Genomic DNA, 21,261 nt, shown 5'->3' on the forward strand with positions numbered 1-21,261 from the left:
TATTGAGTTTAAGGAAGCGTTGGGACATCCAAGATGAGATGGCTGAGAGACAGCAGGAGACACGAGACGGAAGGGGAGAGGTCAGGGGATGAAAGATAGATTTGGGTATCATCAGCATAGAGGTGGTACTGGAGGCCAAGGGAGATGTCATGATGTATAGACTCAAGCTTGGAGGTGAAGTGGGTAGAAAAGTCTATAGCGGAGAGCAAGGGGGGGAGTGGGAGAGGGGGAGGGGAGAGGAGGGAATTGAAGGTGGAAAAAAGACAACGGGGGTTGGAGAATTGGGAAGAAATGAGAGCTTTAAAGAAGGATTGTTTAGAGAGCGATAGGGCCGAACTGTAAGAGGCAAGTATGAACTTGAAGTGGAGGAAGTCAGCATTAGTGCATGACTTTCTCCAGAGCCGTTCTGCACTGTGAGAGTATTTTTGAAGATATCGATAAGTTTAGAGTGCCATGGTTGGGCGGAGACCGATGAAGCTTGATGGTGACAGCCAGGGCAACAGAGTCAAGTGCAGTAGTAAGAGTGCGATTGTAAAAGGAGACAGCCTCACCAGGGCAAGAAAGAGTGGTGATGGGGGAGAGGAGCGAGCTAAGGGAGGAGGAGAAAGTGGTAGGATCAACTGTGTCAAGATTCCGCCTGGTTAGAGTAACCTTGGGGGATGAGGATGGTGAGAGGGGAGGGAAGAGATGCTAAAAGAGAGGAGATGGTGGTCCGAGAGAGGAAAAGGTGAATTAATGAGGTCAGAGACAGTACCGAGATGTAAATAAAACAGATCTAGGGAGTGGCGACTGCGGTGGGAGGGAGGGAGGTTCATTGAGGGAGACCAAGGGAGGAGGAGAGGAAGAAAAGTTTGGAGGCAGCAAGGTCTGAGGGATTGTCTATAGGGATATTAAAGTCCCCAAAGATGAGGTAGGGAAGGTCAGAGGAGAGAAAATGAGGGAGCCAGGTGGCAAAGTGATCAAGGAATTGGGAGACAGGACCGGGAGGACGGTAGATAACAGCAACACGGAGGTGGACTGGGTGAGCCTCAAAGGAGGAAAAAGAGAGGGAGGGTTCAGGGGGAAGAACCCGAAAAGAGCAGCAGGAGGAGTGAAGTATGCCGACGCCACCACCTTGCCAGTCCCCAGGTCTGGGTGTGTGGGAGAAGGACAAGCCCCCAAAAGAGAGAGCAGCAGGAGAGGTGGTGTCCTCAGGGGATAGCCAGGTTTCAGTGATGGCAAGCAGGTTGAAGGATCTAGAGATAAAGAGATCATGGTTAGAGGTCGGTTTGTTACAAACTGACCTGGCATTCCAGAGACCACAGGATAGAGGTAGAAATGGAAGAGGAGAGATGTGGATGAGATTGTTGGGGTTGCTCGAATGCAAGGGTGAGTATGATATATATATCTATAATATAAAAGCCTAGCGGCGTGTGTTAGTCTGTGTGTGGAAAAAACTACCGGGTGACAGAGTGCTCAAGCTGCAGCGCCACCTGCTGGGCGGAGTTATATACTACACTGACCTACTAAATTCTTAGCATTACCTAATATATAAAAGTAAAAACCTAGCGGCGTGTGTAAGTGTGTGTGTGTGTGTAAAAAACTATTTTCTCAGAAAGGGCTCATCCAATTGACCTGAAATTTGGTATACTGACATTATTTGACTAAAAAATTAGAATAGTAAAGACAGTTAACTTCCATCATCCCCTCTCCCCCCCGTGGGAGGGGTAGTAAAGGCTAAATTTACGAGTTGAGGGGTCAAACTAATTTTCGTGAGGTAATTTTACCTCATGAACACACATTAAAAAGGGCGCTTGCGTCGGGAAGTAACGCTCTTCCCCTGAGGAGGCCTGCGCTAGGCCCAAATGCATGACAAGAACCTTTTTAAGACCTTAAGTAGCTTGATTTGACTAGAATGCATGAGTATCATGCACGGGTTAACTTGTATGTATATATATATATATATATGTATATATATATACACACATACACATATATATACACACACATACATACATATATATATATATATATATATATATATATAACCATTATATTGAGAAATAATTTGAACTACCTTGTGTACCCCACTAAATGCCATAATGTTTTGTCAAGACAGATAGAGATTAATTTTGTTAGCCAATTCTATTTAATAAAATATACTGTTCTATGATATTTTTTTACTCAATTAGTGAAAATTGGCTAGTCCCCCCGAGTCTATGGAAGCCAAATGTACTCTATGTGTATGCTATGTAAGGTATGATGGAGGTACAGAGACTAATCAAAGAAAGGTGACTTTATTGTTTTCTATGTTTATATATTTATTTATTTTTTATTTATTTACTTTGATTCATTGTTCTTAAACTAAGTCTTGGGTCTACCTTTTGCTATAATAGATTTAATGTAAAGTGTATCGGACAGGAGCTGACATATCAGCATACTCTGGGTCTATGAGTGCTGATAAACAGGGAATATCTTTCCCTGGTAGCTCCATGGACTTCCCTACTCATAGGAAAATCCATTATGATGTTACTATTGTGACTTCACGAGATATCCACCCACTATACATAGTGCTCACTACACAGTGATGTGTAAAATGATCCAGGAATCATATGTAATGATTTAGGTGGATAGGTGTTCATCAAAAAACAGGCTCTGTATATGGTGCTCATGTTGCGGTGTACAACCGTCATAATGAGTTGGTATGTTAGGGCACAGTTGCGTCAACTGATAAATCTACCCATTCTTGATTTCCAGAATAATATGTCACAATTTCTGGACACTTCCTTGGAACCCGAAGTAGACAAAAAAGATCCAGCGTATGGGACTGCATGCTGTGGCGTACAACTGTCATATTGAGCAGACATAAATGTACATACACTCAGCCCAAGGCCCACCCATAAATGTACCAAAGCAGAAGAGAAATTTTGATATTGTGTGAATTTTCCGTGTTGTACAAGTGCAACCCAAATATCATTTTATAAGATGTCAATCAAAGGGTTAGTAATGTTTTTTTTCTGGCGTTTATTTTAATTTTATTTGTTTTAATTGTTCTCCAAAACAATTAAGCTTAACATATGGAGCCCAGGGGACTGCAAATCCCTTCATCTTTGCATGTAATAATATGGGGTAAGTTCTATAAATGTAGAGGAATCAGAAACTGGAGGTAAAAATGTTTTTAAACCTCAACACATATATATATATATATATATATATATATATATATATATATATATATATATATATATATATATATATATATATACATATACATATATATATATATATATATATATATATATATATATAACGTAATCTATATTATTTTATACTTCTTGTTAGGTTATTATACTATATACTGTAATTGTGAAAGAAATATTAAAGAATTAGGGCAGCAATACCATGAGAAAATGAGGTGTGCTTTTTAATTACAATAAATCATTGTGGCAGGCTATGCTGGTATTTACCATTAGTTTTTCTCTTCAGGCTGCTATTAATGATTTGTAATTATTTACAGCAGGGGTGTCCAACCTTTTAGCTTCCCTGGGCCACATTGAAAGACGACGAGTTGGTTTGGGCCGCACATAAGATACACTAACAATAACAATAACGATAGCTGATCATCCAAAAAAACATAGAAAACATAGTTAACATATATATATATATATGAGAAAAAAAGTGATATATATATATATATATATATATATATATATATATATATATTTTAAATCCCCCTATACTTTCCTTTCAATCACCCTGTTCAAAAAATCTTCTCTAGTTATTATACTATAATAACTTTTTGTATTGTTTCGATGCAATATCAATAAAGTGCATTTAAGCCAGGCATTGTATATCAGGGTGCCCTGACCAGGCCTGCGGTACCTGACATATACATCACTGTGACCCCAAATTGTGAACTGTTTTGCTAATTACACCACTATGTTAGTTAAGGGATAACAACTTATAATGGGCCAAAGAGAATAATATATAATGCCCCATTAGTATTACAAGTAGAAGTATGTAGCAGGGAGATAAGATCCATGATGCTCCAGGACCAGGTGACTTTTATTTACTGGTCAGTGTGCCTTGAAATAATAAAAAAAATCCCCCTTAACTTACCTTTTAATCGGCTTGTTCTCCTGTCCTCTTCTCTTCCTTTCTCCAATTCTGTGCTGCTGATTGTTTTTCTCGCGGGGGTGACTCCTCTGTGCTGCGCTCCGCAATGGATGTTGGGCATGATGACATCACGCCCGACATTCACTGCGAGCACCGCACGGAGGAGGAGACAAGGGAGGGAGCCGGAGTACCAGCTGACGTGACCGCAAGGTAAGTATTTTCTTTTCTTTTTTTTTGCAGGATTTTTTTTTTCCATTAACAGTGCTGCCCCCTTGCCACAACCAAAACTCCTTCTGGGCCACATTTACAGGCGTGTTGGGCCGCATGCGGCCCGCAGGCCGCGGGTTGGACAACCCTGATTTACAGTATCATAGAGTACCATGGCAACCACAGTCACATGGCACATAATGTTGTGGGCAAAAAGGATTTGAAATGCCCCTATGAGATCTCTTTGTGCTGTGACATTATCCCTCTTCTTCTCCTCTGCTTTCACATGTAATGCTACGAGCTGAGAGTTATGTGGGATTGCTGCTTTAAGGCAAACACAGTCTAGGGTACATTCTCAGGGCCTAATTCAACAAGGTATGCATACTGAGGGCAATGTGTATTTGTTTTAAAGTGAGCGTAAATCGGCTCTGCGCCCTCCCGAATTCAGCAAGGCGCGGATATGAAGATACGTGCAATGATGAATTCAGGTGTAAGTCTGCTCTGCTCTACTACACAAGACACAGCACGATACGTCCAATACCTAAATTCTTAAAAGAACGCACAGAAGAAAAAAAAAATTATGTCACCTGGTTATAATATAGGGCCTCACTCATTACTGATCTTATCTGCCGTTTTTTGCTGATCTTACGAAAATCTTCTCTGTGCATGCCCAGAAAAGAGAGATAAGAAGGAAAATCTATTGCGTAAGATAGGAATTTCTTAAGTTAAGATTAAAATCCTTCTTAACTGCACTTAAGAAGTTCTCCAAACACTTAAGAAAAAATGGTTGAGAATGGGAGGGGAATGGGTGAAGATTTGAGTTAAGAAGAGTAGGCGTTTACCTCCGGATCTGTCGGATAGATAAGAAGAAATGCTGAGAGTTTTATCTTAACTTCCTGCTTAAACTTAAGGAAGCTCAGGGGCATTTTTAAGTCCAAAGTAGCTAAAGCAGCAGCACTGAATAACAACGCTAAACTGTTCAAAAAGCATTGTTCATTTAAAACACTGACAACTAAATACGCACAACATACATCTTAATACACTTCACTCAAAAACATTTTTTTTTTGTACAATTTTATTTTATATTTATATCAAACATTAAACAATGTGTACTTTTTTTTAAAAAACAACCTTTTTTATTACAACCACAGTTTTAATAAAATTGTAATAAAATAAAATGGCAATGGAACCATCAGCCAAAGATATGCTTCAGCATTTGCTCAACAGAGTGGAACAGCAGGACTCTGTTCAACTTCAACTAATACAGAGTTTTCAGACCATTGCAGCCTGCATTGACTGTTTGCAAGCACCACCTGCTGCATCGGCAATTAATCATCCTGTGCCAGTGGCAGCATCAGCTTCTACTACTACCCTATGGATTCCAACTCTTACCAAGCTTGATGGGAATCCTAAATCCTATTGTGGTTTGATGAAACCAATGCTTCATACAGTTCGAGTTACCACAAAATTTCCCAATCCAGAAATCCAAGGTGACGTACTTAATCTCTTTGTTTTCAGGTCAAGCTTTGGCTTTTGCTCCCCCTCTGGGAACGATGCTGCCTTCATTGCTTAATTTCGTAAAATTTTTGATGAGCACGGAAGAGTAACCTCTGAGTATCTAGTCAAGGCTCCCGTTCTGTGGCTCATTATGTCATCCAATTCCAAACCTTATCTTCGGAGCTTCACTGGAATAACAATGCTTTGGTGGCTACATTCTGGCAAGGCCTATCAGACAAAATTAAAGACGCCCTTGCCTCGCAGGAACATCAAACCAACTTAGACGCTATGATTTCGTTATGTAATCGTGTGGACCTCCACTTTCGTGAAAGATCTTCCAAGAAGGACAGTTCCTGTTGCCCATCAGTCAAATTAGTTCCCGAGGATGAGCCCATGCAAATAGGGCGTTCTCATCTGACTCCGAAAGAACGTGACAGGAGACTCAAGAATAAATTGTGCTTATAATGCGCGGATTCTGGTCATCTGCTCAACGCCTGTCCCAAGAGGTCGGAAAATGCCAGGCCCTAATCTGCTCCAGAGAGGTCAGATTAGGGCTTTCTAAAACCTCTCTTGAAATTCCAAAACTCTGGTCCTTTCCTGTCGTTCTCTCACGGGCCTTCGGGTTCCATTCATACCTCCGCTTCCTTAGATTTTGGAGCAGCTGGGAATTTTATTTCACTTTCTTTAATTTTGCAGGGCTCCATATCCATTGTACCCCTGGAGGTTCATGTTTCTATCATGGCCATCGATGGGTCCTGCATTGCTAATTGAATCATGGAATTTTGTACCAAATCTATCACCCTCCCAAGTCGGAGCATTACATCACAAACAAATTTCCTTCCATGTACTTCCTACTACTACTACTACTACTCCTATAATCCTAGGGTTGCCGTAGCTCCAACAGCATTCTCCCCAGATGGATTGGTCCACTTCCCAGATCCTGTCTTGGGGTTCTGCTTGTTTTCGGAGATATCTTACCCGGGTTCAACCCCTCAGAGCTATCTCCACCTTACCCAGATCCAAGTCCACAAACTTGCCCAAGCAGTATCATTTGTTTTTGGACGTTTTTGATCAAATCCATTCAGAGCATTTGCCCCCTCATGGACCGTGGGACTGCCTCATTGAGCTTCAGCCAGGAAAGATTCCTCCCAGAGGCCGTGTCTACCCCCTGTCTTTACCTGAGACATGGTCCATGTTTGAAAACATCAAAGAAAATCTTCAACGGGGCTTCATCAGACTTTCCTCCTCACCCGACGGAGCGGATTTCTTCTTCGTGAAAAAGAAAGATGGCTCCTTAAGGCAGTGTATTGACTACCGGGAACTCAACGCCATAACCATCAAAAACTGTTTCCTCATTCCTCTCATTACGGAGCTCTTTGACCATATAAAAGGTGCCAAAATCTTCACCAAATTAGATCTTCGAGGAGCCTATAACGTCATTGGGATCAAATTGGGGGATGAGTGAAAGACGGCATTTAATATTCGTGACGGTCATTATGAATACCTTGTAATGCCATTCAGTCTGTGCAATGCACCCGCTGTATTTCAAAGTTTTGTTAATGAAATATTCAGAGACTTTCTCTATGTATGTGTGGTTGTGTACCTGGACGACATTTTGATTTTCTTCCAAGATATCTCCTCTCACAGCCTCCATGTGGCAGAAGTTCTCACAAAGTTACGCCTAAACCAACTTTTCTGTAAACTTTAGAAGTGTTCCTTTGAACTTCGTCAAATGCCTTCCCTAGGTTACATTGTATCTGGATCCGGATTATGAATGGATCCTGATAAAGTCAAAGCAATTCTGGATAGGTCCTTCTGCTAGGCCTCAAGCCCATTCAACGGTTCCTAGAGTTCACCAATTATTACAGGCGCTTCATAAAAGATTATTCCACTATTATGGCCCATATTTTGACCCTTATCAGGAAAGGTTCTAATCCAAAATCTTGGTCTTTAGCCGCCTTGGAGACCTTCAAATTCCTTATGAACGCCTTCGCTGCAGCACCTATCCTCAGACAACCTGACACCTCCTTTCCGTTCTTCCTGGAGATTGATGCCTCTAATGCTAATATAGGAGCAGTCCATTTGCTGAAATCACCTCAAGGGCAGTTTCATTCTTGTGCCTTCTTCTCTAGGAAATTTCTCCCTGCAGAAAGGAACTATACCATTGGGGACAAGGAATTGCTTGCCATCAAGGCGGCTCTTATAGAATGGCGTTATCTTTTGGAGGTGCTCGACACCCAGTTACCATTTTTACTGACCATAAGAACTTTCTGTATCTTCAATCAGCACAATGCCTGAACCCCAGACAAGCACAGTGGTCACTCTTCTTTTCCCGTTTTGACCTTTGCATAACCTTCAAGCCCGGGAAGAAAAAAAAGAGAGCTGTTTCCCTCAGACACTTTTTCGGAGGACAGTCCTTCTTGTCCCATCCTGGACCCTAAATGTCTCTTATACTCCACTGTGCTCAAATCTCCTATCCCTCCACCTGGGAAAACTTTTGTTTCCTCTGATCTCCGCAAAAGGCTCCTGAGACATTTCCATACTACTCGTTTCTCCGGTGACACTGGGATTCGTAAAACCACCGAACTAGAGTCTAGAAACTACTGGTGGACAAGCCTACGCTCCGTTATCAGGGACTTAGTTTCCTCCTGTGGCGTTTGCGCCCAACACAAGTCTACTCACCAGCCTCCCTCCAGTCAGTTACTTCCGTTACCCATTCCACAGGAAAATTAGACTCATATCAGTATGGACTTTATTACAGACCTTCCACCCTGCAAGAAATGTACCACCATATGGTTTTGTCACGGGCACTAGGAGTCTTTACCCAGGGATCACCAGGTGATAGGCTTACCAGAGCAGTATAGATGGTAATATGGTACTCTGGTAGCAGGGTGATCACGGAACAGGAAATAGCAGATGATGGAGATGCTCAGGAAAGTCTATGACTAGCAGCACTGGTAATATGGATGTAGAAATACACGAGGAACTGTATGGACAAAGGACACGTGAAGGTAGTCAGTGGTCTGCGGTAGCAAGTTGTACCACTGCTATAGTGAGGAGGAATGTCCAACAGAAACGAGGAGGTGATGAGAGTCAGCGGTCTGCGGATAGCAAGTTGTACCGCTGTCTGAGTGAAGGAATGAAATCCACGTGGAGGTATCCGGGGAGTCAGTGGTCTGCGTTAGCAAGTTGTACCACTGCTATGTGAGAGGATACTGGAACAGGTGACACAGGAAACAGGGATCAGTGGTCTGCCTCTAGCAAGTTGTACCACTGAATATATATGTGAGGAGGAGCACGGGGAGAGACTGCAATACAGGGGATACACGGGCACCTTAAACTTGATCCACAATAACATGCAATATATATTAATGACTGAACAGCACTGCAATAATAGAAAGTCACTTGAGGTAATCCGGCACAAGATAACACAGTCAATGATGGCAATAGCCTCAGCGGATAGTAAACTCCAGAGGAGAACAAACTCAGTCCAGCAAGATATGCAATACACCAGCACAGTCAATGAGAAGTATGCATACCGTGGTTCAGAAGCAGGCTGTCAGACAGGAGTGCAGAGATACCTGAACGGCTGGAGGCCGGCAGGATGCGAAGTCCCTGGAGGGGTGAAGCGGTAATCAAGTAGGTGCAGCGCACAGGTAGGTAGACCAGCAGGGGAACAAATACTCAGGAAGCAGTAGTATGTAGGACTGGACTCCTGGAGGACCCTGAAGAGTAGCGATGATCTAGATGAGATGAAAACAGTGAGGCGCAGATCCGATGCAGACTGGCGAGTAGAGACCAGCGGGAACACGGAGAAGCACGGAGAGCGGGTCAGCTGTTGTAGGACGAGTAGAACTGAGAAGTAGCAGCAGCAGGACTCTGCAGATACACGGAGGTAGCGGATGGCAACCAGCAGGTGCAGCAACGATGAAACACGGGAGAGCAGAGCTGAGCTGGAACTGTTGAGCACGGAGAGTAGCGGATAGGAATCAGTTGTAGCAGTCTCGAGGAAACACGGGAGAGATGAGATGAGCTGAAGACTGAAGCGCACGGAGGCAGCGGATAGGAATCAGCCAAACAGTCACGATGAAACACAGGCGAGTTGAAGTAGATTGAAGACTGTAGTGCACGGAGGCAGCGGATAGGAATCAGCCAAACAGTCACGATGAAACACAGGAGAGTTGAAGTGGTCTGAAGACTGTAGTGCACGGAGGCAGCGGATAGGAATCAGCTAACAGTCACGATGATACATAGCAGGGTTGAAGTGGCTTGAAGACTGTAGTGCACGGAGGCAGCGGATAGGAATCAGTTAACAGTCACGATGATACACAGGAGGGTTGAAGTGGCTTGAAGACTGTAGTGCACGGAGGCAGCGGATAGGAATCAGCTAACAGTCACGATGATACACAGGAGGGTTGAAGTGGCTTGAAGACTGTAGTGCACGGAGGCAGCGGATAGGAATCAGCTAACAGTCACGATGATACACAGGAGGGTTGAAGTGGTTAGGAAACCACAGGAGTGGAAGTGGTCTGGAAACCACAGAGGTAGAAGTGGTTTGGAAACCACAGGAATCAGCAGCGCTGAATACACGAGGAAACACCTTCAGAGGCTCATGGGAATGAGACTCCAAGATCAGGCAACGTGGTATTGACCACAGGTGCTTAATATAGGGAGTGTTGCCTGATCTGCCAATTAAGTTAAAGGAACAGGTACTGAAGGATTTGAAAGGGCTGCGCATGCGCAGACCCTCAGGATGGAGGACGACCACAGTTCCTAAATATACGGGAAGAAGCACTCACAGTCCGGTGAGTGACAGGTTTGTAGTGGATCGGTTTTCCAAAATGGCCCACTTTATTCCTCTGCCTGGTCTTCCATCCTCTCTGGTGTTAGCATCTCATTTTGTTAAAGAGATATTCTGTCTGCAAGGCTGTCCTGCTGAAATAGTCTCGGACCGGGACATCCAGTTCGTGTCTAAGTTCTGGAGATCTCTCTGCAAATTTTTGGGAATTAAATTGAATCTATCCTCCTCATACCATCCCCAATCCAACGGGCAGACCGAACGGGTGAACCAGGATTTAGAAACTTACCTCGGGATGTTCTCTCCTGCTAATCAAGACTACTGGGTTGATCTCCTACCCTGGGCCGAATTCGCCCACAATAATGCTTTTCATGAATCTACCACTACTTCCCCCTTTTTTGTGGTCTATGGACATCATCCTCCTCTTCCAAAATTAAAAAATCCTCCAGTTGCTACAAACTTTCCGCAGATAAAAAACGACGGGTACTTCCTATCTTTAGAGTCGGAGATAGGGTGTGGCTATCCACTAAAAATATACGTCTCAAAGTTCCTTGTATGAAACTGGCTCCGCGGTTCACTGGTCCTTACAGTATTTCCCGGGTCATCAATCCTGTTTGTTTCAAATTATGGTTACCCGCCTCCCTGTGTATTTCTAGTTCCTTCTATGTCTCCCTGTTGAAACCTCTGAGGATTAATCGTTTTTCATCTGCATCTTCCTCCACCATTTCAACAGTTCATCAGGAAGAGGAATTTGAACTCAAGCAAATCCTGGACTCCAAGTATTGCAAAGGTGGCCTGAAGTATCTGGTGGATTGAAAGGGCTTCAGACCCGAGGTGCATGCCTCCAACATTCACGCACCCCTATTGTTGGAAAGATTTCATAAAAAGTTCCCCATGAAGCCTAGCAGTACCCCCCCTTTACCTTTGAAATCTGCAAATTTGAAAACAGCCCGTAAGGGCTGCCTCTGCCCATGCTAAGATTATCAGATGTGACTTTTATAGCCATAGCAGTTAGAAAAATAATGATGAAGCTTGATTGTTAGATTTTAATTTAAAATAGACCAAACTAAAGGCTTTCATTGATGTACTACCAGGCCTTAGCTAGGACATGTCTGCCTCACCTGAAAAATATTCCATAATTAAGCATAGTCTGTTAATCATATATCTGACTCATTATGTGAATTTTCTCTTCTGCCCAGGTAAAGTACTTAAACTAAGTGTTGTGTGTTTGATTTTAAGGCACTGATTTGTCAATGCTTTCTAATGGAGATACCTTACATTCTCTTTCATTTTGAGGATAAGTGAGAAACAGGCACCATTTTAGTAAATAGCTAATGTTTGTAATTTATTCCAACAGACCTTATGACCCAGCTGTCAGCTGGAGCACAAAGGAGGTGCGGCAAGGATCATTTCATGGAGTAAGAAAAAGACATGAAGGAGTTGCCTTTTGCAGCATGTAAGTATCTATAGTTAACAATGTTATTCCTATAAGGTTAATGGGAGACCTGCGTTACATTTAAGGCAACAAATTGTAGATTTTACAGATTGAAAGTATAGGTGTGTACAGGACAGTCATTGTGGACTCTAGCATGACCTGCCTTGCAACACCTCTAACCAATGGCATAAAACCAACATGCATGTGTTTGTTTCTTTGTTCACAAAGTAGTTTGTATTTAGAGTTTGTCTTTATTTTGATTTTCATCTGATTACTGCAATTGTGTTTATAAATAAATATTTGTTTTTTTACGAATACTTATGCTCCTGTAACTCTAGCTGCTTTGGACACTGTTGAACACCCTCTTCTACACATCCTTCACTCCATTGTCCATCTAGACACAGTTCTCTTCTGGGTCACTTCCTACCTCTCTAACTGCTCCTGTAGTGTACCCACCTCTGGCACATTCTCCCTTCCATGCTCACTGTCTATACAGGTCTGACAAGGCTCCTTTTTTGTTTCTAAATGTTGTACTTTAATATTGTACATCTCTTGTCTTGGGGTAGGGATTCGATCATTTGGCCTCCAATACCACCTCTACGCCGAGGACACCCAAATGTACATTGCTTTCCCTGACCTATCTGTTGAAAACCACTGTCTTTCTGCATTCGCCCCATGGATGTCACAACGATAGCTAAAGCAAATCATGTTCTATACAGAGCTCATTCTTGTCCCTCATGCCAGAGTCACCAACTGGTCTCCAATCTCACTCACTGTCAATAACACCACTCTATCCTCTGTGTTGCCTAATATTTAAGTTTTCATTAATTTTGTGAGGATTCCAGCACCAGATTCATGATGCAAATTATAGGCCAATAAATATGTTACATTGAACCTTATCAAAATAATATTACAAAGTTATGTTTGAAATTACAGACATATTTAAAACCATAAGTAAATTACTGTCTGCTTTTTCTGGTAGTTACATCTCAATTTTACACTTTATTTATACGCCTACATTTACTACTCAGCTAGGCCAAAAACTACCACATTTAGGGCCTGTTATTTAGGGCCTGTTATCAGGTGCCTGTAATTACAGGTTCATGTTTATAAAGGGCCAGTAATTGTGAATAGCAGAGTACATTTCCCAATCGATCCGCCCCCTTTTTGCAAGGATACAATAAGTGAATGACAGGCAGACATTTTGAACACAGGTGTATAAAAGATTTGCTTAAGATTCGTTGCATCCTATATTCCGTTGCGTAAAGGACTGAAGGTGGGCGTGTTTTTGAACTTTCCGTTCCTTATTGAATTGCGATTTTTCTCCTCGTTTGTTCTTAAAATACTGTAATGTAACTTCCGCACAAGATAAGATCAGTAATGACTCAGGCCCATAGGCATCAGTGATATAACAGTAAAAAAAAGTGTTTTCTTTTTATATATTTTTTTCCATGAAATACATTTTATAGGATGTTCTTAATGTCTATGTAACATATACATTTTTACAGTTGCTCCATATACATTTTTACACGTTATAGCATGCTTACCAGACTGTCATCACTAGTAATTAGGACTTAGTCTAGCCCTGTAGCTGGAGCAAGAGATACAGTAGAAAAACAAGTACCTTAGAGATGCCCAAAGCTTGAATCGGATGTGACTGTAAGCGCTCAAATGTGGCATGTCCTTACTGTCCATTGAATACCGGGGCGAACGTCCTTTCCTGCCATGTTCCCTCCCAGAAATCATAGGCAATAGTAAATATCCTTTGCATATGAAGATGAATTGAATGTGGCTGCATGTAGTTACGTATGGTCCAGTTCTGGGCATGCACAGAGTGATTTTACGGATGAGACGCACAAAATCTGCATTTATGTTTCTTCATAAATCAGACTCCCAGTATCTAACATACACAGAGTCTGGTTGTCCACTTCAGATTCCAGGTAGTGACCAGAAACTGTCACATATGATTCCAGACATCAAGCTTGGGTAGATTTATCAGTTGGAGCAACTATGCCCTAACATACCTACTGAACCCCTCAGTGACCTCCTAACAACTCCATCGTGATCTTTGCACCCTGCATCTGATCAGGCCTGAAGTTATATCTACCATTGAAGTGCTCTCACAACTTGGGCCTTCATAATCTGACTGACACCATCCAATCTACACCTCTTGTTGGTCTGAATTACATTTGGGATCTTTAGCTGTGACTTGGACTGCACAGTCTGGACGCCTCTATATACATTTGGTATGATTCTGTCGGCACATCTATCATGAGCTCCTAGCATTGCCATCTTGGCCTCTGATGCCTCCATTCATGAAATCCATAGAGGCTGCACTATGTTAATGTGAAAGGCAGCCTGGTACTGCATCCACAGCTCCTGAATCCCGCTATGTCATTTTTGGGCCTAAATTCCCTGTCAACAATGGTGTTGCCACTCCTTCACCATAGTAATACCCTCTCTCTAACTTGACCTCCTAAGCTCAAAGCTCCTACATCTAACCCTCGTGCATCTTCAGCTAATCCAGCATCCACCCTCCAGTTACCCTGACCTACCTATGCTGCATCTCTGTATAAAGCTCCAATGACTGATTAACGCCCCTGTCTCCTGTTCACCCACACAACCCTCTAGTGACTTTTCTACATTTTCACCCTCACCAGACAAGCTACTTACCCTCCAGTTATCTTGTTTTCCTTACAGCATTCACTTCCAATGTCTATTATAGTATATTTTTATATATATATATATATATATATATATATATATATATACTGTATCTTGTATATACACCATTATGCTTTCCACTCTCACTTTTTCAGCTTCCTACCTATTTAACAATTGTGCCTCCGTTCATTACCATTCTGCTTTTTGCCTAAATACCACATAGCATTATAGCCCACAGTTACTCCTATAAGAAGTCTGTACTCCCCCCTCCCCTTCCCCCCACTCACTACCATCAGAAATTATCTACACGTACCTTCAACCTTCCTGTTCTCCCACTCCTAACATTTCTCTGGACATTACCTCAATCTAAAACTGAGATTATCGTCTTTACACTTCCCAGTGTCACATCCCCTTCTCCCATCTTCCTTAAGGTTGATGTGTTGCCCTCTGACCTGCAACTAATCTTTCTCCCCTGCCATTTCTCTTCTGCTATGCATCTCTGTAAAACCCTCCATTGACTCCCAATTCCTCCAGAATACAATTCCAGCTGCTCACCCTTACTTATACAGCCCTCTTTACGACTCCCACTGCGACAACATCAACCTTATCAAGAAATACTTCTCTACTTACCCACTCCATTCTGTCAATGACCTCCTGCTCTCCTCTTCTCCTACCAGGACTTCTCACACACTGCTCCACACCTTTGAAACTTCCCTGCCTGACCAGACTTGCCCCCAACCTCCAATCTTACAAGTGTTCCCTGAAAATTCACCTTGTCACTTTTACCTCAGCCCAATCCTAAAACAATTTTCTTCTCATACTGCACCTGCCATTCCACTTCTTTCCCTTCACTCTATCATCTCCATTTGGTTCCCAGGCTCTCTTAAATGTTAACTCTCACGAGTCTGGTCCTCTACCTATCTCCACATCTTCTTTAAAGGCTTCTTTTGTTCTTGTTGTGCCTTCTAATATAGTTACTTTCTCTATTGTCTGTATTCATTTTACCATTTCATTTGTTTCTCTTGCCCCTTACTTAGGTTTTTCACCCAATTATCTGCCAAACAAACGAAAAATGACCGTTCAACCCGATATCACATTAGTGTGTACATTCACACAATCAACGATTATCGTTCCAAAGCCCATTGTATCGTTTAAATTTGATTTTATAAATGGACTAATAGTCTCGTTCAACAATGCAAACAATGTTGTTTCAATTCTGCAGTGTGTATGCACTCACGGCCAATATCGGGAGAAATTTTCTGTAGTGTGTATCCAGCCTTATTTGTATATTTTTCTGTTTAAATGTTGTTGATTGTATGGTGCTGTGGATTTTGTGGTGCCTTATAAATTATAACGATGAGGAGCTGCAAGGGAAATTTGTCTAGGATGTCCCCTGTCTCTTTATATTGATATATCCAATGTATTCTTATATATCAGCAGGGGCGAACGGAGGATTGTCAGGGGGGGGGGGGTTTCCCCCTGACCCCCAAAAAAAAAAACACCCCCCCACGAGAGCTGCTGCGCATGCGCAGCAGCTCCGTTTCTTCAGCGCTGTCCTATACAGCAGCCGCGGCGCTGTCTAAGAAGCGTCCGCGGCGGTGCTGTATACACTACAGCACCGCCGCGGACGCTTCTTTGACAGCGCCGCGGCTGCTGTATAGGACAGTGCAGCTATAGCGGGCACTTAGTTAGCGCAGGGGGGGGGGTTTCTGGAGACTCAGAAACCCCCCCCCCTGCGTGCGCCACTGGTCAGCACCAGTCAGATAGAGTTTATATTGAATCTATTAGTGCTGGCAACAAAACTTTAAGAAAAATAAAGAAAAAACAATAGTTAAAAAAACATGAAAAATAATATATCTTTGTTTTGTTATTCCCTGTACCTCCATCATACCTTACGTAGCATACACATACAGTATATTTGGTTTCCCTCTACTTGGGAGGACTAGCTAATTAATTTGTGGGGTAACTTTTCACTAACTGAGTAAAAAAAAAATCATAGACGAGTATATTTTCTTAAATAGAATTGACTTAGAATAAAAATATATCTATCTCACTATGCTTGTAAAAGCAATGTGGAATTTAGTAAGGTATATTAAAAAATATTTTGCAATTACACAAACAAATAGAATAACTGTGAAATAAAGTCTGGTCACAAACATGTAAAATACCACCAGTGATGAAAGAGATTTTTCCAATAATATCCCCTTTATATAGTTTTCTAATCAGTACATGTGCTTGTTACTGACCAAATTTCTGATAAAGTTATAAGATTATTATGACAGCTTAACAGAGTTCAAAAAGCTACACAAAACTAAACCTGTTCACAAAAGCAAAAGAAAAAACTCACTTGATGTTATTTTCAGTACACAGGCTGAAGGTGAACCATTCCTGAAGATGTTACAGGAGTTTGGAAATATTAATACACAGCACCGGGTATTTATAAACATGGATGAGTGAGGTCACAATGACCAGATGAATCGTTACACTGTGACTGAATTCTGACATCAGAGCTCTCAGTTCACAGAATTCTGATATATCATTTTCTTTAAGATTATGAAATGAAACTCTTTCATATTCAAGTGGATTGCACATCAATGAGCATAATCATTTTATTATATTGTTTTGCTGCAACAATTTTATTTTTCATATCTGTATTTTTTTTTAATAGCCTGCCCAAATAACTCTTTATTTATTTATTTATTTATTTGGGGGGTGGAGGGGGGGTGGTAGGACACTTAGAGGCTTCTTATGGAACTACATTGGAATAGAGAGATTCTTATTTTATGTGATTTGGGCAAGCACAGTTAAAAAATAGTAAGAACATTTAGATAAGTTTAATAGCCTAATTTTCCCAAGTATAGGGATTATTATTATTAATTTTTATTTATAAGGCGCCACTAGGTGTCCGGGGCACCGTACAGGGACAAACAAAATAACAATATGAGGAGAGACGGCACAGAACAGTAAACAATAATCACAGTAACTCAGTGAGCTCAAGGCACAGCTAGAGGGACGGGGGAAGGTCAGCCAACAACGGCACCAAGGAGGGAGGGCACGGATGAGAGGGAGACCCCCAGGGGAAGAGGAGGAAGCGAGAGGGGATGGGGGAAGAGGGTCCTCAAGGAGTAAGGCTAGGTCGCTGGCGAGCAGAGTTAAAAGTGGTGAAGACAGGAGGAGAGAAGACCCTGCTTGAAGGAGCGTACAATCTAAGGGGAGGGGAAGACTAACAGAGAGACACAGGGAAGAGAGGGAGAGAAGGAGGAACGGAGGATAAGGATAGGGGAAAGGGAATGAGGGGGAAGAGTCAGAAGAAAAGGTAGGTAGTTAAGTGGGAGACTGGAAAGCTTTAAGAAAAAGGGGGGTTTTTAAACACCGTTTGAAACTGGACAGATTAGGGGAAGTTCTGATGGAGCGGGGGAGCTGGTCCCAGTGGAGGGGGGCAGCGCGGGAGAAGTCTTGGATACGCGCGTGGGAGGAGGTGATCAGGGGGGAAGAGAGGTGACGGTCATTGGCCGATCGGAGAGGGCGGGATGGAGCATGAATAGAGAGGAGGGAGGAGATGTAGGGTGCAGTGGAGTTGGCAAGGGCCTTGTATGTAAGAGTGAGGAGCTTGAACAGGATTCTGTAGGGCAAGGGGAGCCAGTGAAGGGATTGGTAGAGGGGGGAGACAGAGGAGGAGCGGCGAGAAAGGAAGATGAGCCTAGCGGCAGCGTTAAGTACAGATCGAAGGGGAGCGAGGTGAGAGTGGGGGAGGCCAGTAAGGAGGAGGTTACAGTAGTCTATGCGGGAGATGATCAGAGAGTGAATAAGACATTTAGTGGCATCTTGGGAAAGGAAGGGCCGGATACGTGCAATGTTACGCAGCTAGAAGCGGCAGGATTTAGCAAGAGAGAGAATGTGGGGGCCAAAGGAGAGAGAGGAGTCGAGGATGACTCCGAGGCAGCGAAGTTGGGGGACAGGGGAGATAGAGGTGTTGTCGACAGTGATAGAGAGGTCAGAAGGGGGCGAGGAGCGAGGGGGAGGGAAGACAATGAGTTCAGTTTTGGCGAGGTTAAGTTTGAGGAATCGAGAGGACATCCAGGAGGAGATGGCAGAGAGGCAGGTGGACACCCTAGAGAGGAGGGAGGGAGAGAGATCAGGAGAGGAGAGGTAAAGTTGAGTGTCGTCAGCGTAGAGATGATAGTTGAGGCCGAAGGAGCTGATGAGTGCAGCACTTATAGCACCATTAGCAAACATTTGAATCAAATGTACGCAGTTCTATTTTTACTTTTTCTTATTAACCCCTTTCGCCACTGAGGCTTTTCTTCCTCCTGTTGTGAGCCTATTTTGGGCTGGTCACATTCATCATCATCATCTATTTATATAGCGCCACTAATTCCACGGCGCTGTACAGAGAACTCACTCACATCAGTCCCTGCCCCATTGGAGCTTACAATCTAAATCCCCTAACATACATACACACACACAGACACAGAGAGGGAGAGACTAAGGTCAATTTAATAGCAGCCAATTAACCTACCAGTATGTTTTTGGAGTGTGGGAGGAAATCGGAGCACCCGGAGGAAATCCATGCAAATACAGGGAGAACATACAAACTCCACACAGATAAGGCCATAGTCGGGAATCAAACTCATGACCCCAGCGCTGTGAGGCAGAACATCAATATAAGTACTTTGCTTAGGCAATACACAAATTATACCTTATTTTTTCTATCTGAAAGACGTTTAATTAGTTTCCTTACATCTCCTGACAAAGCAATGGAAACCTACCCAAAATTGCCAGAAAAATGTTTTATTTTAATTGAAGTTGCAAGAAAGTGAATTAAAAGCAAAATTGTGTGTTTTATTTCTAAACACCAGCAAAAAATATTTTGTGGTTCTTGTGTGACATCAATCCACCTTTCTTAAACAACAATAAGCAGGATTTTACACATAGGTTTACATAATAAAATCTGTACCTGAAATGATTAAATACTTTTTTTGCTTTATCATTTTAAGCACAGATTGTATTATGTAAATCTTTATTGAAATGCATAAGATGTGTAGAAATAATATAAGTAGCCCAGTTTTTAAAAATAGACAACCTACTGCATCAAGTGAGTGTGTCCCTGAGTTTATTGAAGTCAGGATGAGGGAGATCTGCCCATTATGACCCCCATATCTGGACTTCTTATTGCTTTCTTTAATGTAGGGTCTGAAGATCACTATACACTAACTGCTAAGGTGGAACATCATTTAAAAGAGGGGACTATCTTCTTTCCAACTAGGGATACCCATAGTTTTTTGAGCCAGGATGAGATAGTTTTGGGCATCACAGAGAAATTATTATTGTCAGATATATGAAAAAAGAATGGGGGACAAATATGGAAAATATACCAACATTTACTTGAACTTTGTTTCATAAAAACAATCCTTTCCCAGAAATCCTTAAGAAGACAACACACATAATAACATAACAGTATTAAACAGATACTTGGGGGTATATTTACTAAACTGTGTGTTCAAAAAAGTAGAGATGTTGCCTATAGCAACCAATAAGATTCTAGCTGTCATTTTGTAGAATGTACTAAATAAATGACAGCTAGAATCTGACTGGTTGCTATAGGCAACATCTCCACTTATTCAAGCCCGCAGTTTAGTAGATCTAGCCCCCGGTATCTATGACTGAATCTGGTACATACTTCATTTTTAAGCACATCTTATTTCTATCTTTTTTGATACTTTCGATGTATACACATGTGTAAAAGCCAATCTAGGTGGACCATATAAACGTGGCCCTATGTCTATTTTGCAATCTGCAAAAATGCAAACAAAAATAAAATTTTACCCCAGTATTTACATATTTTATGTCATCAAAACTATACTTTATAAGAGTAGCTGATTCAGTAGTGAGTATGTGTGTGTGTGTGTGTGTGTATGTTTATGGGAAGGGGGGGTTGTAAAGTGCCTCAGCCAGGGCCGGTTTTAGACTAAAAGGCACTGGCCAGGAATCACGCTGAGACCCCTAGTGAATCAGGGAATGCTGGAGCAGAGGCTTAGTTGCACAGCCCAGTTGGCAGTCGCATTGCAGGTACCACATTGCCAGCTACATTACTCAGACCTCATTACACAAACACCCTTCAGTATGACACAGTGTCATTAAATATGTCCAAAATTTCAGAGCCAGCTCCAACATTTACAATCTACCATATGCTGAGTATAATGTATTGTATGCTTGGGGAGACATATCTTCATCCAAGTATAAAAAGTTGATCCATATAACGTACTTAGTGAAATGTGCTGTACACACCATCAAGCTTTATTTTGGTACCAAGTGTATATATATATAAAGTTGAGCAATGTCTACTGCAAAGTATAATATGCTCATATCTGAGGCCAAGACTGATACCTATGTGAGACATAGGGCTAGATTTACTAAGCTGCGGGTTTGAAAAAGTGGGGATGTTGCCTATAGCAACCAATCAGATTCTAGCTGTCATTTTGTAGAGTGCACTAAGTAAATGAAAGCTAGAATCTGATTGGTTGCCATAGGCAACATCCCCACTTTTTCAAACCCGCAGCTTAGT

At 42.2% G+C, this 21,261-nt stretch overlaps 1 protein-coding gene across 1 annotated transcript in view; it reads right to left on the reverse strand.

Annotated features, from left to right (window-relative positions):
* The window catches only part of LOC142109278 (uncharacterized), a 36,163-nt gene extending 19,074 nt beyond the window's left edge, over window positions 1–17,089 (reverse strand). The window contains exon 1 of the mRNA XM_075193396.1: window positions 17,044–17,089. The gene's annotated coding sequence lies outside the window, so the exon portion shown is untranslated. The remainder of the gene's footprint in view (window positions 1–17,043) is intronic.
* Window positions 17,090–21,261: the final 4,172 nt, after the last annotated feature.

This window comes from Mixophyes fleayi, chromosome 1 (assembly GCF_038048845.1).
Source record: "Mixophyes fleayi isolate aMixFle1 chromosome 1, aMixFle1.hap1, whole genome shotgun sequence".
Taxonomy (NCBI): domain Eukaryota; kingdom Metazoa; phylum Chordata; class Amphibia; order Anura; family Limnodynastidae; genus Mixophyes; species Mixophyes fleayi.